This window comes from Halyomorpha halys, unplaced genomic scaffold (genome assembly GCF_000696795.3).
Source record: "Halyomorpha halys isolate HHAL.00 unplaced genomic scaffold, Hhal_1.1 Scaffold194.1, whole genome shotgun sequence".
NCBI lineage: Eukaryota > Metazoa > Arthropoda > Insecta > Hemiptera > Pentatomidae > Halyomorpha > Halyomorpha halys.
The window spans coordinates 1,223,706-1,241,170 of NW_027108392.1; the positions used below are offsets into that span (position 1 = coordinate 1,223,706).

The following is a 17,465-nucleotide window of genomic DNA, read 5'->3' on the forward strand; positions in this document are numbered from 1 at the left end:
AGATTATTATACTGCCAAACAACTAATATATCAAATATTTAGTAATGTAATTTTAAATATTTTAATATAAAATTAATAGTGATTTTGTTAGTAAAATAACTAATTCAACCTACTGTCTTCTGAAATATAATTAAGCAACTTAATTATATTTCAGAAGACAGTAGCATTAAAAAATATAAGAATACTATTATATAATCCATTAATGAATTAAAAATTATAACCTTTATTAAGGATTATTTAAAATTTATATACCTACTTATAGAATGAAAGTAAAACTCCAAATGACGCCAACAATTATAATCACTGATATGAATTTAAAAATTAATATTAATTATAAACAAGTGAAAGATTTATTTGATTCATCAGGGAGAAAAACTAGATTTACTGACTAAGGCGAAAAAATCTCTAAGCTATAATTTGAACTTTTTTAAAATTATTAATTTTGAAAATTAGTTTGATTGATTAATTAGATTACTAATGTTTTTAATTTCAATTTTGTTGTTGCCTATTACCTACGGTGCAATTATTGTAAGTTTAAAATTTGAAGATGTATTTCTTATTTTAGTCAATTTTAACTTGAAATGTACATGCCTTTCTATTGGTATCTTCCAAAGTGATATTGTATTAGGGTGTTTTTTCTTTGTTTTAGATATCATCTTCTACTCCTAAGATTATATATTGAATATATATCCTAAGATTAATCAATTATATATTGAAATATATTATATTTTAAAATTTCATTTTTTAAGAATGATTAATGTAATGCTACAGAGGGAGGGGAATGCTTTCCTATCTCTTTTTTCTTTTTCTTTTTCATTCTTTTTTTTTTTCCCTGCTCTACGTGTGGAGATAATGATGGGACCGAATAGGAAGAATAAGAACTAACAAGACTAATGATGATAAAGGTTGTTGGGAAACAAAGTGTGACACTCATCTGGAGTGGCCGGCCCTCATGGCAGACTGTTTCTTTCATTTCCTCGCGTCAATCTTTACCCCTCCCTTTTCCAGTCGAGGAAATTAGTTTAAGAACTCGACTCAACTCGCCGAAACTTTCTCTTGCATTTACGTTTCTTCCCGTCGGCTCCTCGGTCGGCATTAAAGGAATAATTTATCTTTAGCTTTCTGATCGCGGTGGCATTTGTTGCGGCTGGGGAGGATGAGTTCGTGATGGAACTTCTTGGAGCTCTTGAAATCTAAAAGCATTTTAGTATTTCACACATTTTTTTTTTTTTAATACTGAATCATATTTATCGTATAGATGATTAAATTGTAAGGGATTAATTCAAAGAAAATTAATAATGTAATGATTTTTCGAGAAGAAGTACTTCATAATAACTTGGCCACTCTCACAGAAAGTGACATTTGATTTCCATAGTGTTTTTCAGGTCACATTATAATTTATTGAATCGAAAAAAAAATATTATTGTTATATAATATCAAGTCTTAAACCAATGTGTTTATTAATTTATTTTTGCATTTTTCCGATTAATAAGTTTTTCATTTGAAAAGAATATATGTGAACAGTCAATTCGTCACTCCCCGCCGGCGTCTAGGTCTGACCTTCCCAATTTTCTAGTCCTGAATGATTTTTTCCGAGGGTTCATCTAGAAGTTGTGCTTTTATTGTACATCAGGAGCGGGGTTTCGTTCAGCAAAAAAAAAACACAAATAAAAAAAACATTATTTATTCGTACCGACGTTCCGAACTGAATTTCAGACCTTAATCAGGGAGCTTCGGTAGAAATTTTGGCTAAACTGAATGGACTGAACCCAGTTTAGTCCCAGAATCTCATAATAAATATATTTTCGTTTGTTTGCTGACCGCACCCCCTCCGACCATCTTCTCCACTTACTTGATTTTTTTTCCTTCATCTTTTCCACTTATTAATCTACTGTCAACTATCTACAACTGATCATAAAAAAAAAAATTAATTAAAAATCTATATGCATAGTTAAATAGAAGAAGAATGAAACGAAGGAATCCTACATTTACAATATCATTTGAATAATACTGTAAGTAATTAACCATATTCGAAGCAAGGAGGGAGATTGTATAGCCTATATGGCAGCCGGACGGAAGACAGGGCCCTACAAATATTTCAGTAGATATGGCATGGGTAACAGTTTGCTCTAGAATATTTCGCTTTGATTCCAAGAGCTTCCCCGGGGCTAGTGAGAGGAGAGCAATTAGAAATTATTAAATCCGGTCAAAGGCTAGAGCACGGTACACAATAATTAAACAGAATGTTTAAGCCCCGGGGCCTTGCCATGGTTTGGGGCCTTCGCGGTCAGGGGAGCGCAACCCCCGCAAATATTTGGCCGTCTTAAACCCCCTCCTCCCACTTCACCACCATCCCTTCCCAGACTTGTAATTATATAGAAGAGAATATGTGAGAGGCGGCCTGCGGTCCGGGCTATAATAAGGACAGTGAGGGCTCTTCTGATTCTGGACCTGTGTTGATTTAGGACTATTATTGCTGTCCCTGGGCCCTGGCTAAGTGGCTTCTATTAGTAGCTCTCTTAGTCGACGGGGTAATTTATAATTTCATTTAACGGATGCTCGAGCAATTAACGAGCCTATGTCCACTTGAAGTAGGCACAGCGGCCCTTGAGGTAATATTACTTAAATAAAAACATAAATATCTTTTGACCATTATCTCTTAATTTTGTTTATTTTTCTCCAACGTTTTGGTCCTCAGGCCATTATCTAGGAGACCTCTATAATATTCATATGGTTTAATTACAATTCACTGTGCACATAACATTATATTTATACTAACATGTCTTAAAATTGATTTGTTCAAGTTATTAAATGTTTGTCCTCCTATTGCAGGCTATTTGCCAAGTTATTTACCTTTATAACAAATACCTTATCAATTAATATCACACAGTTTCTTTCAATAATTTTCGAATAATATTTATCTACTTACAGTTATTTATATTATTATTACATCGATATAATTTTTTATAATTATCTTAGTATTGTGTATAGTACTACATGACTATCAAAACCTTCCTTCACTTGGTTAGAAATCAAAAGAATTTGAAATTTTAGGAATTAAAAATTTCTTATAGAAATTTCTTCATTTTTGTTTATAATAAAAAATGAAATAAATACAAATGTATAGTGTTAAAGGATTTTTTTTAATGGAAAAATGTCTCTGATAAATTACACAAAAGCGACCGGGAAGAAAAAAAAAACACAGAAAATTTACTTGATTTTTTAATTTGAAACTTTTTTATTTTCGAACTTCTAAAATTACATTCTAGTAGATACTTAAATTTTCTAATATACTGAACTATTGAGACACTCTGATCAAGTAATGAAAAAAGAAAAATTGAACAAAAAAGAATCATTTACGAGAATAGAAATATTTACTTACGAGCACTGAGGGCTGCTTCGTTGCCCAATAATGACTTTTGTTTGCTGTTTTCCTGAAATATAAAACATAAATCAAATAAATACATTATATTGTAGTCAAATTAGATTAGATAATTATAAGGCTAATTTTAAATGATCCAGTAAAAATCCGGAATGAAGAACCATATAAATATTGTCTCAAGATTTTTTTTTTAATAATTTATTTATTTGTATTTACAACTGTATAAAATTATATACAACAAGTAAATTTGCTGGAGGAGACATAGTGACATGATACAAACATGTGGGGAATCTACACATTGATAGAACTCCAATAACTATAAACATATAAATTTTTAAGGGGGAGCTAGTATTTATTTCTAGTATATTTCTGGGCAACGAGAAATAAATGCATAATGTCCTTGCCAAAAATGTATAATGTGAACATATTTTTAACTAATTCACTATACATATTTATTTTACTAAAAGAAGTACATTGTAAAAATAAGACAAATAGAAAGTTAGTTGGTAATATTGATATATAAGTATATAAAAGTATTAATTGTTTATAGTTTTGGAAAGAAATATTACAGAGAATATAGTATAACAAAAAAAAGTGACAGAATAATAAATTAAGTTGAAAATTCAATAAATAAATTAAATTACTAATATAATTTAAATATTTAATTTTTTTTTTACAAATCGCTGTACACTATTAATAACACAATATTTACAATTTCCTTAGAATAAATAATATCAGTAAATCCTTATAAAGAGAAGGAATATGTTTAAAAAAAATTAAATAAAATTGATTTAAGCCATTTAAGTAGTTAATTTTAGTTAATTTAAAGGATTTTCATAGCAAAAGTTTTGCTTTCAATAAGAAATTGCTGTTTTCCTTCTAGTGCCTCGTTTAGTGTTAAAAAGCTTAGTATAGAGAATATGTTTTGGATCTAATCTTTTTGGACTCAGGGTCTTTACATTAAATGGATAAGCACTACAACTGTTTAGTTTGGTTTAGCTTCTTTCACACAACAGGTTTCTTATGCCCCTCTAATAGATTCAAATATAAGTTTATCTCTAGATACCTCATAGTTACTAACTAGAATAACCTTACGGAAGGACTCGAGTGTAATTATGGAGTGAGAACTAACCGAGACGCCGTGATCCTAAGCCCAGCCGCAGAATACAAAGCCGCCCACTAATATAATTGCTTTCCCCCGCCGTCACTCATAATGACCTTTATATGAAGGGAGTTACGTCTTAATCAATAAGCTGTACCTGGCTTAGCCCCTTGGGGGTGCCTTATCCTCAGCCAAAGCACGTCCGACAGGTCGGCATCAGGTCGTCGGGCTGCTATAAGAAACAAATACAAAAACCCCCACCCACGGCCTGTGCCCTTAGTAATTATAACAAGATTAAGGATGTTAAAGCTAATAATTATCGAAGAAATCATGAAATAAGTCCTGGTTTATTTAATATCAATGTGAAAGATTTTTTTTTAGACACATATTCGAATATTTACAAAATTTTAATGGTTAAACGTGGATATATTTTTCATCATAATCGGACTTCATTTTCACTTCGAAAGACACATTTTCAAGGAAGCTATCAATTGATCGAAGGTCAATTTTTATTTTTGTCAATATAGAATAGAATTTTCGGTAAATAGCACTAATAAAAAAGAAAAAATAAGGATTTAAAAAATTGGACTTATATTCAGTTTGGAATATATAAAAAAATTGTTTCAATAAAGGTAATAACATATAAACAAATTATTAGTAAGCTACGGAAAAACTAACTATAATATATAAGAAATTCGGCTTTAACTCAAAACATTATAAATTTGTAAATGGTTATAAATTAGTGAAGTGAATATTATATAGTTAAATATTAAATTATTTGTAGGTAAAAGAGTAAAATTTGTTGATTGTAAATATTATTATTTTAGAACTTGATGATGGGCAAGAGTCTGAAACGTTATTCGGATGACATGATGAATAAAACAGAGTATAAATTCATTGCAAATAAAAAGAATAAAGTTAAAAAAAAAATCCTTTAGAACTTAACTTGTAGGATTACAACTCACTTTTTAAATTAAAAATAAAAATATTTATTTCTGTTGTATTTATTTATTACTTACATAATTTCAAAGTAGAAGAACATTGGTCTATTGACATTCAATCGAACTTCATTTTCACTTCAGATGATAAATTTTCAAATAGAATAGTGGATAGGAGGAAAAAAAGTCCATTTCACAAGACCATGTTAATAATGCCAATTCTAGTTCATTATATGATTGCAAACTATTGTTCCTAAATTAGTATTTCTGCGATTGTATTTCAAGACTAGCAAAGACCCACAGGCCAGAACAAAAAATACATCTAATATAGGCGGTAGCTATTTGTCAGGCGAAGACAGCAGTAAATCTTGGACCCGACGACCAACAGACAGAGAGGAGCTTGGACCCTGAGACCGTTATGCAGTTTAATTACGCTAATGGGCCCATGTTAATTACAAGACCCTCCCAATTTCTCGGCTCCCCGATTCAAAACTCCTTTTCTTAACCGACCCCTGATTCCTCCGAAGAAGCAACCCTTTAGAGTTGAGTTAGCTCGCCATCCTTAGCCCTCCTTCTTCTCTTACAATTATTGTTCCTTTAAATGAAGAGTAGACCTTTAACGGCCCTTTTTATTTAAAAGGATGTAACTGCTTTTAGAATTGGTCTGTGAAATAGAGGGGTCTATTATAAAGCCAAAACAGTGTATAAAAAAAAAAAAGGCAGGATGTCTAGCTCCACCATAAAGGTCTGAACCATATTTGACAGAGGTTGCTAATCAGTCATCTGTTATTTCTTATTTTTATTTTTTTTTTTTGTATATATTTGTTTTTCAGTTCTTATTTTCTGTAAAGGCTATGTTACTAAAACTAGTAAGGCTGGATAACCACTATGAATATTTACGTTGTCAGATTAAAACCTCTTAAAATTTTATACTACTTAAAGTACCAACTAATTTCATAAGTAAAATAAAAATAAAAATAGATGGACTGCTATAATTATTTAGGTATTTTTTAAAATTGTTTATTCAATAAATAATTTAAATAAAATTTAGACTAAATTTTTATATTATTTAGCAAAGTTGGATCATTAGAATGATTTATTAATTTTTTTTTATTTACTGTTTAAGTATTTTTTTTCTAATTTTTCATTTGGTTTAAAAATATATTAATTCCTTCATTTAGGAAATAACAACTAGTCATTAAATAGATATCAATATCAGTATTTAAAGTCCTTACATTCCTGTTATATAATTGTTTAAATCAATTCGTTCGAACATACAGTCACGTCCTTGTTTAAGTTCTTACAACTTAAAGAAAACAAACATATTCGTATATTTAACAAATCTGATCCGCTTACTTTTTATTATAATAATTAATACCATATTTCATCATCAATCACTTTATATTTTGTTTATTATAAATATTATATCAGCAGTTATCATCTAATATAGAAAGTAATGTTATTAAAAATGTTACAGAAATTGAACATCTGTATGTATAGGGAAACATCACCGTTGTTTTTGATTGCCTTATAAAAATAAAAAAAAGTAACATTATGAATGTATGTATAAATTAGCTCTATATTTTATTGAAATTTACAATTCAACCGTAAGGACAATTAAAATGTTCTCACAAATAACCGCTCAACCATTAGGATTGGTGAAATAGTGAATGATAAATAGAAGTATAATTTCACAAATTTAATTTGAATTTTCTGAATGACAATAAAATATAGATTACTTCAGCATCAATGTTTTATTGGAAGATAATCAAACTTTGTAATGACCATAAAAATACACAAACCTGCATTCAGCTTGAAATACCGTCACAGGCATATATGAACAAGGTTTCCGACAATAAGCAACAAAGTTTGCTAATAGAAATCCAAACTAACTGTTGCCGGCAATCATAACACCGATAGAACCAGATCGACAGAAAAGTTAAACAACGAAACACTATCAGGTTGTTGACAGAGGTTTGAAACCTGTTCTTGTAGGCTTCGTTTACCTTCACTTGTCCGGGCGAGTGGCCCTGTTATTGGACGGGGCTACATCAGCAGTTAACGAGCGCTCCCAACTGAATCCGATTTTACAAGCCATGTTGATTTAGGTCCTAGGCAAGCCGATGTTTTCGGAGGGATAGTGGAGGATTTGTTCGCAGGGTTTGTTCCCGGCGGTCTATTTGCTGGGCAAACACTCCAGCCAGCCAATAATCATCCTACAACTCTCTAATAGGCAAATAAATCTCTAGTTTGTTTGTTGGTGTAGCTAAGTGGGAGTCATGTTTTGCAGCAGTTTTAGCGAACTACGAATATGGTAGCGCGGATGGATAATACACGGCCAAATTAAACTGAGTTTGTTAAAGCGTTAGTTCAGGAATAATTAAGTTAACTAATCAAAAAGCAGGGATGCTAACTAGAAAAATATTTTTAAATAAAATATTATACATATAATTTTTGTTAGAATAATAAATGTTTCCGGTAAAATACTGAATTTATTAACACAAGTAAGAACTTTGTTGTAACAGATTTTTCTTTAATGTTTGTGTATACAACAAAATTGTTGTAAATAGAGTATTATACTACCATTATTTCTTTATGGGGCCGTTTTGTTATTTCTCTGTTGACTGCCAGTTTCGAACGTTGTGGTCAAGTCTCAGCACTACTGACGTAATCATATACATCACTAGATACTTTTTTTTAACACTGAATGTATCTGTTTAAATATTCACTTCATATTTTAATTACTTTTAATGCTCAACTATACATTTTTTGAATTTCGGCAAAGTTGCTGTACATTCCTTACACATTTAAAATCAATTTTTATGAGTTTTTTCTAAATCAGTATTATAATAAAACAAAGATCTGTCGTACAATACAGTGCAGATTTGATTAGTTTGCTGAAAGGTTACCAAATAGGTTTGTTAAAACTTTGTGTGTACAAAAATCACTAAATGTAAGTTCAACACAACTCCTAATGTATTAAAATCTAATATATAAGTGAGGATTATGCCACAGTTTCCTACAGTAGCTCAAAAGCTAAGGGAGTGGATTCTAACAAAAATTCTATTCCTCCAGATTGGGTGAGGGGTGGGCGCATTGCTAGCGCGATCTAACTCCACCCAAGAAAATATCACATTTTGTTATAGGTTGAATAATAAACGGCAAAGACTACGCAATAGGAAGTCTTTATATCGATCCGGAGAATTTACAACTAATTCTAAATGAACCTTTAGTTTAGTTTTTTTTCAAGTTGAGTGTTTTGAGGCTTTAGCTCACTTTCTCAGCCTCCAGCGGCGAGAGGGATGCGCTGGGATCTCTTGAGCTCTGCTCTATCCCTCACACGTGGGGGATAGAGTGGGCTCAGGGATCCTCAGGTCGATTGTGTAAATATTGTATATATTATTTTATCATTATGTCATACAGATAGTTTGATTACGTTCATCTTGTCTATTCTATTTTATTTTTTTTTTATATTTTAGTATGTATGAGATCATTCATCACTATTACCTATTGCCCACAACTGTGTGGCAGATTGTAATATCTATCAATAAATAAATCTATCAATCAAATCTAAAAAAAAAAAAAGGTTTTTTCAAAAATATTATTTTTATGGTATACTTTTCAAAAATATTATTGAATTTCTACATGCTTGATTCAATAGAGTCCCAATAATTACTTATTATGTAAACTGTATAAACAAGTAAATTAGTACGAAAGAAATAAGTGAAGGACATAATAAATCATTCAAGACAATGAAGACAAACCAATAAGAGATATAGCTTTTTATTCTAAAAGAAAGCAAAAGACAAAGGGGCAGATAGAGCGAAAAGAAGAGACCCACAGATACGATAGAGCGGTTCCTAAACAGCACTTCCCCGCGGCTGTTTGCATAATTAAAGACGAGTCAACAAATTACTGCTGCCCCCTCCCGTTCTTTTTATATTTACCGTGGGGAAGAGCCTTTATGGAAGATAAAAAGGACACACCGGAGCAGCTGTTGCTCCCCTAACCACTTAGCCAGGGCTCCTTCTTGTACTGTTCGCAGGCGTCTTTGTTCTGGGCAAGGTCTTCATAAGCGCTTTTCGAAGGGGAAATGCTGAGAATTATGGTTTAGTGATCTCTGGTCCTCTTAAGTACCTTTATTAAGAACAGCTGGTTTTTTTTTAAAGCATTTTTCCTTATAAGAATAAATCACTTGACCGCGAAAAATGTTGTTTAGGTTGTCAGAATATTTTTAAACTTTTCATGAGGAGTGTCCAGTATATCAATAAAGGTACATACATCTTAAGTTAAAATTGTAAAACATTAAAACTCATTCAAATAATTTTTGTTCAAAATAATTATCACAACAGGCTTCTTTCACAATAACACAACTTAATGACTTTCACTTTACAAATCCATAGCATCTACCGCTCTGACTCAAAATTCATTACACTCACCAGCACTGTAAATAACAATAGAGACAATAGAATACAAGAGAATGAATCATAGACCTTCTCAGGCACAATGATTGAACATGAACAATGGTTTGGAAAAGATACTGCACTCTTTTTTCTTTCTTAAGCCTGGTAGTTTAGGTATATATCGAAGTATGAAAAAACATTTAAAGATATTTATTGTAATTTGAAGAAATCTTTTTTTTTTTTAAAGATCTATTAGTGTCTCCAAAAGCCTAATAGAGCATTTTCAAAATTTTACGTAATTTAACTGGGAATAAAAGCTGGGCTTTCAAAACAAACTCAGACTAGGTATATAAAACAATTATCTGTGATCAAATTTATCATCCTGTGTAGAGCTTGATCAGAAAAAAAAACTTCAAAATTTATTAATACGAATTAACAAGAAAAATTTTCCAAGAACCCAATCTTTTACCAAATCCATACCTTCTGGAGACTTCGATAGGGCAGGCCATTTTAAAGACAATCATTTATAATTTAAATCTTGTTAAAAAAAAAATAGATAAAGCTAATCGATAATTAATGTAACTCGTGAGTTGCATAATGAAGCCAATTCTTATGCTCCCATCTCCACACACACACACACATATATATAATACTATTCTGTATAAATATATACGTATATATTTACTACATGTACATACTGTTTCTTATGTTTAACATCATGTTTCTTATGATATAAAAATTTGTAATAGAATCAGAAAAAAACATTTCCATCCTTACCCTTTTGCGTGTAAATGACTAACATAAATTTACAACTACATTATTGGTATGTTCAATGTAGATAGATACAAGTGAGATAGTTAATAGTTTTATTTCTACTTCCAAGGAAACAATTTATTGTTCCATAGGGATCGCTATGATGTGTTGTTGTTTTTTACTCCACGCAATGAAAGTTCACTAAATCATGGCCTGCGGAGCCTGGAGATGGAATTCTCCAGAGACAACGACCACTCCCAGCACCACGTGAAAATTTGAAGAGGGCAGGTCCCCAGGACAATCTAAGTTTAAGTGGCGGCTGTCAGTGGCCAGGAGGAGGATAATTGAGATCTTATTGTCTCCGTCCCAAGGGAAGAAGTTGTCATGGCCACCGATCTGCCGGACACGTATCTCACAGGATTAAAATATCAAGGAGGGATATTGGAAATGGGAAAGTGCCAAGTGGTTTTCTATCAGTGAGGTAACAGATCTATAAATCTTATAAATGGTATAAGGGGATGAAAACCATAAAACACTTTCGATAAAAATCGGAAAATCTTACAGATAATTGAAAAGTCCAAAATCAAATAATTATACAACAAAAATCCTATTTCAAATATTAGCTAGGACAAAAACAAGAAAAATGTGGGTAAAAAGGATTCATAGTTCTTAAATTGGTAGAATATAATAGAGAGGACAATTTGCTAGCTTAAAGCTCATAATCCAGATTGTTTAAGACACCATATTATCATTTTTGCCTTTTAATATGTTGCCTATTATAACAATCTTACCATTTAAGACATTGAATAATAGAGGAATATATAAATATTAAACCCTTATAAGATAAATATTATTATATTAATATTATAAAATAGACGACTCCAAAAAACGTTTTAAAATAGTGAATAAAAACCATATAATAATGAAACAAATGGAAAGTTTAGTCATGACTCTGTCCACATATTAATCAAACAGTTTAATAATGATACATGATGAACAACGACTTCATTGAAGAAATCCTAACAAATCCCATCAGATCACCTTTCCTCTCCATCGTATATCTCTACTCTCCTGCCGTGTACCTTTTTTTAATATCCCACTAAAGCCTGTTGGACAGATTCGCTCTCCAAGATTCCATCTTAACAAGAGACTTACTGCTCGTAGATTCAGATTACTACAACACTGATATGACAAACGCTGTAAACTTCACATTTACTGCAAAAACCTGTTATAATCAAAATGATGATCCAACCAATTTGGAACTTTGGGGCTCCACCAAACCATCAAATCCTTCCAATCCAAAAGCCCCCTAAAATCCTTGATGCTCCTTATTACGTCACAAATAAACGCATAAGACCTCGACATGCCATACGATACAGATATGGCCTATCTATAATAAAAACTTATTTATCCATTCAAGTGTTTCCTGTAACCACATTTTTATTATATTTTCCTTTTAATCTATGTGTTAGTCTTATTCTCGTAAAATGTATCTATTTGTTTGTTTATGGTAAACTGATCTACTGCTGTGACTATGAATGATGGTCTGATCTCACATTGCCGTCTAATATTGAATTTGTTTAGCGGGTCACTGAAGAGGATCTAGGAGGGTGAATTCCGGAGAGCGAATTTGTTGATCGGGTGAATTAAAAAATTGTGAAAGGGTGAAATTGGAGGAGCAGAAATGAGAAAGAAAAATAGGAATGAATTGAAACATTTGTATTTGTTGTACAGACCGAAATTGATTGTAAAAGGAAACTGTAGGGGAAAAAAATTGTTTATTATATCTTATTATTGTATCACTTTTTTTCTGATTATACCATGTATGTGTAATTTATATATGTCCGATTACGGATTGATAAGTATGCTGTGTGAGATAGCTGCCTGATGTATTTAGGCAGCATAGATAAATAAAGTATTTCTCTCTCTCTCTCTCTCTCTACTTAAGTTTATTTAATAACCGATTTGTAGGTTATTCCTGAGTGTTTGGTTCCATACTAAGTCATCAGGTTCGTTCGACTCGCCATCATTGATTGTTTACCATATTTAAAAAATTGTATTACCCATATGCTCCATTTGATATCACAGGACTACATATACTAATAATGATAGAACTGAGAAGCGGGGCGCTTGAGGTATAGCGACAAGCGGAGCCTCTATATCAGGACAACTGTCGCCATCCGGGCCTGGACCGGAATAAAGATTTTATTGAGAAAATTCTCCGTGAGTTAGTGTCCTTGTGGGGCAGTGGACGTGTCCTGCAAAACATCCTTGGACGGATGTCCTTTTTGTCCGCCCTCTTATGAGGGTGGGGGTATGGTGGAGAGGGGAAGAAATATCGGCGATGAGGGTCCTCACAAATCTCTCAGGGTAAAAAGCCTCATAAAAGCATTGCCGTTTCCCATTGTAGCCCTTACGTCACGCTTGATAGCAGGGGAGCATAACCGACTTCCTTAGTGTAATAGAGTCGGCTCTTCTATCTCCAACCAATATATTACTCTGCTCTAATAGAATCCGATCTTAGTGTTGTTATAGTACGGTTTGATTCGATTAGTGGAAAAAAATAGGTAGTTTTTTTTATAGTTAATACGCAAACCTATGTATTGTAGCTGCCTGTGATAGTGAAAAATAAAAAGACATTTTCACAAAGACATCTGTGAACATCATTCGATCAAACATTGAAACATGTTAAAAACACAACAATGTTAAAAATATTTTAATTAATTAAGCTAATAATTTTTTGTAGCATTCATAACCGCCACAGATAATGTAATTAAATTGTATTGTAAGACAATATTTAAATTATAATAATTTTTGGCTAAACGCATAACAATATTTAAAAAAGGTGGTATAATGATTTCAAGCCAGACATGCAAGTCGAATGTTGCTTATCTTATCAGTAAAAATAACGATGAAATTAAAAATATTATGATAACACAACTCATAAACAACCTCAAGTTCAGCACAAGGTAAAAAAGTGCAGTTTCTTGACCAATGGTCATAAAATATGGGACCAGCATGGACTATCAACCGCCAGGTTTACTCACTAACCCAATGAGGGGCCAAGTTACATTTTTTTAAAGGATGTGTGCCGCAAGAGAATCTCCCCATCTCTTACTTGATCCGTGCCTCATATATCTGAATTTTTTTTCTGCCTCAACCGGACTCTAATCCGGGGGCGCAGTTTACCCACTGAGAAACCCAGTTAACTTCAACAGTATCAGTTAGAATATTATAGCATAAGAAAAGAAATGAAAGAATAAATATGAGTTGGCTGAATTTATTAGAGTAATTTTAACCTTCAATACCTGAAAGATTTTGATATGAGATTGAAGAGCTTTGTAATAAATAGGACATGGGAGAGAGAGAAAGGATGAAAAGAACTAATTTATACATTAAAGATCATTTTAACTGGATATTTGAAAGATTAATGCTTCACTTGAGACTTAAGGTTCTCCAGCATGGAGGTGACCCGACGAGTTATATAGGAGTGGAATTAAGACAGAGCGGACTCCATTATTCAGTGATAGCAAAGCTAGCTATCAGAACAGGATTCACTAATTGACTCGCCTGTCCTCGCACAGCTTCTCTCCTGGTTTTAAATGCATTAGCCGTCGACTCCTCTGCGGCCAAACTTTCCTCCTGTACCCCGTCAATCTTTAATAGCTGTCGGGAACTGTCTTCCCAAAAGCTGTTTTAATTGTGGATGGCAAATGCCTAGGTGTAATGTATAATATGGGATGAGACTCACTAAATAGTCGCATTGCGTCTAACAAAATAAAGATATCGCGATGTTTTTATTTTAACGCGAATGAAATAAAGAAGTTACTGTTTCAAAAACCCAATAAACAAAAAGGAGAATAATATTAAAAAAAATCGATAAAAATATTGATAATGCCCCATAAATTATACCTGAACGAGAATATTTTATAAAACAAAAACCATCAAAAATAAAGTTTTCTGTATAACCCTAAAAACTAGGTAGGATTTTATATTTTATATATATAAAATATATTATAATAAATTATAAAGAATAATTTTATAAGTAAAAAAAAAAACCTTAGCGTATATGCGTACAAATAAGTGTTATCTTAACGAAAAAAATCACAAAAAAAATAAAAATAATAGACTCCTGTTAGTACTGAAAAGAATTTTTTTCTCACTTTAGTTTTGTAGTGTAATATGTATTTACTATGAGAGAACATATTAAAATACCACCCGTCTAATAAAAATATAATTTATAGCTGTTACTCAATTAATAGTTACAAAAAGTGAAAGTTTACATAAAAATCGTAATTCAATTTTGACATACTTTTTAATTTCTGAAAATAATCATGTGATGTAGTGTCATTTTTATGCTTTAAAGAAATCATAATTTGGACTTTATATTTATATTTATATTATTGTATCTTTTATTCGAATTTAATGTTTCTATGCACCGTTCATCGTTCTTAATTAAACTGATATATTAATTAAATGATATTAGTATTAATAATGATCTGGTCCAGACTACAAATTGTAACCCCACACTGCCCAAGCGGTAAAGGGGATAAAATGATTATTATGATAGTAGTATTAATACTGATTCATTTTTCGAATTACAATAAATTGATATGTGCAGCTCTTCTTTAAGAAGAATTGTAATCGATTAAAAAAGATGTATAGTTAGTTCTAACGAAAGCCACGGAACGTATAAGGGGGAAAACGTATAACCTAACTTCCGAACCAAATTGCAGCCACTCGGGCTGGCCTGGAAGTAAAATAAAAAGCCAGACTCCTCGAGAGCCGGGGGCATAAAGACATTGTAAGTCACAAAAAAAGAGCCCACCCCAAGGAAAAATGTGACTGAGATTGTTTAAAGATTCATTAGAACAGTTCGGAGCCGGTGCATTTGCATTTATTACCAGTCTTTATCGGGCCGGAGGCAGAACGAAAAGAAAAAGAAACGAGAGCTCATGGCCACCCCGGATTTGCATGGGCTCGGCTGCGGGCATAAAACGCGGCCCCCTCCGCCCTATATTATCTCCAGCATCTGCATTCATCATTTCCCCGGCAGATTTATAAGGAAACTTTACCTGATATTTAAATATATGAAGGAACATTAGGGGTGTCCTTAGTGTTGCTGTAATAAAGACGCAGCGCCTTCTGCTTAGCTTTAGACTTAGCTATAGCCTCAGATATAGTATGGTGTTTTACCTACTTCACTGATTTATCGTCTTTCAAATTGGTCAGTATTTCAAACTGCGTTGTTCTTAAGGCATTTTCATTTATCACAAAGCTTGAAATGTCGAAATAGATATCAATTTAAGATAGAAGCTTCCATTCCCCAAACAGCATTTGCTTACTCATACTACCAATATTATTATATTACTTTCAAAACAAAAGGTTCAATTTCCAAATTAAAAATTAAGGAATTTATTTTACCAAAGGAACAAACCAACCAGAGAGGATAAAATTAATTGATACAAACTTGTTTTGAGGGAGTAAAATTAGAGAGAATTGTAGGACTATTTATTTTTTTAAACTTTTAATTTAAATTAACTTGCAAGTTGTTGGCATTGGCTTCAAAGTTATTAAATTCACTTATACTTAATTACAAAATGGTTAAACGGCTAAAAGTTTGTATATAGCCTGGTGACTATAACATTTCAGATCAATATAAATTTTCTTTCGTTCACTAAAAAGTCATTTAGCATTTAGTAAATCTAAAAATATTTAATTTTTAAATAGAAACACACAAATATATACTTCCGAGAAATGAGTTATTTCCTCATGAATATCATCAAAGAGAAAAAACTCTTTTCATCCATCTAGGGCTAAAAATTTTCTAATTGTAATACTTTCCCTATCTTTTCATAGTAATAGATTAATAATTTTATTTTATTTTGTTATTCAAGCTTGTAGAGTTGGACTGGTAAAAGTTCTCATTTTGCATTTAGATTTTTAAAGCAAGCACTATAGAATGAAAACTCAATATGTAACATGTGTTTCTTGATAGATTTATAATAAACTCTTTATAAATTGTTAGATAACTCATTAAATCAAAGAATATTAAAATTAAAGCCAAGTTAAATAAAATTAAAAAAACTGTATAAAAAAAAAGTACAATATATTATGATAGAATCAAGCTGAACCTTTTCTCATTTATTTATTTGTAGAATTTTACAACTGCATAATAAAATAAATAAATAAAATAAAATAATTCACAAAAAGTAGATGTAATAACATATGAATTAGAATACATGATATCTTCTGAAGGAACGCTCTAAGTCTTTCTGTTGGTCTGTTTGACAAGTGGTAGTAAACATCATAAGGAATCTCCTTGAAGGATGATCCAATGAAGAGCAGATGGCATGAAGCGCTCAGATAGAATCGCGTATTAGCTGAGAGCGACTCAGATTAGAGGACAGAGGGAAGATGGGGGCAATAAGAGAGATAATGGGCGAACGGAATGAATGGTAATGAGCGGAACGGGAGACTATTAGAAGACAAGATGGAGCCGCTATAAGCGGTGATTATTTCTTATCAATCCGTCCTCGGGGAGCCATCGGCGGAGATAAAAGAGGCAGCGAGGAAATGACAGGGTCCCTAAGAGATAGTGCTAATGCCCTTACTCTGCCTGAAGGATAACCCTTCGCTTAGGGTCGTAGTTCATTGGTCGTCTGTACCTCTAGTCCTGTCCAATGTTAGTTCAATCTTAATCAAGAGAAATTTAAGTAGCTCAAACCTCTCTACAGGGTTAGTGAGATTAACCCTTTAAAGTTGTTGGAATAAATTGGATATAATGTTTTGGACAAAAGTATCAATAAATCTAAGACAAAAGGAATTTAGCAATGAACTTCCTTTGGGTATACACCAAATTAAACTTGAAAGGCATTTTTTTTCAA

At 32.0% G+C, this 17,465-nt stretch overlaps 1 protein-coding gene across 8 annotated transcripts in view; it reads right to left on the reverse strand.

The window, feature by feature from the left end:
- The window catches only part of LOC106679334 (myelin transcription factor 1), a 263,237-nt gene that overhangs the window by 164,905 nt on the left and 80,867 nt on the right, over nucleotides 1–17,465 (reverse strand). For all 8 annotated transcript variants that reach the window (XM_024358819.2, XM_067046714.1, XM_067046716.1 and 5 more), the window contains exon 2: nucleotides 3,383–3,434. The gene's annotated coding sequence lies outside the window, so the exon portion shown is untranslated. The remainder of the gene's footprint in view (nucleotides 1–3,382; nucleotides 3,435–17,465) is intronic.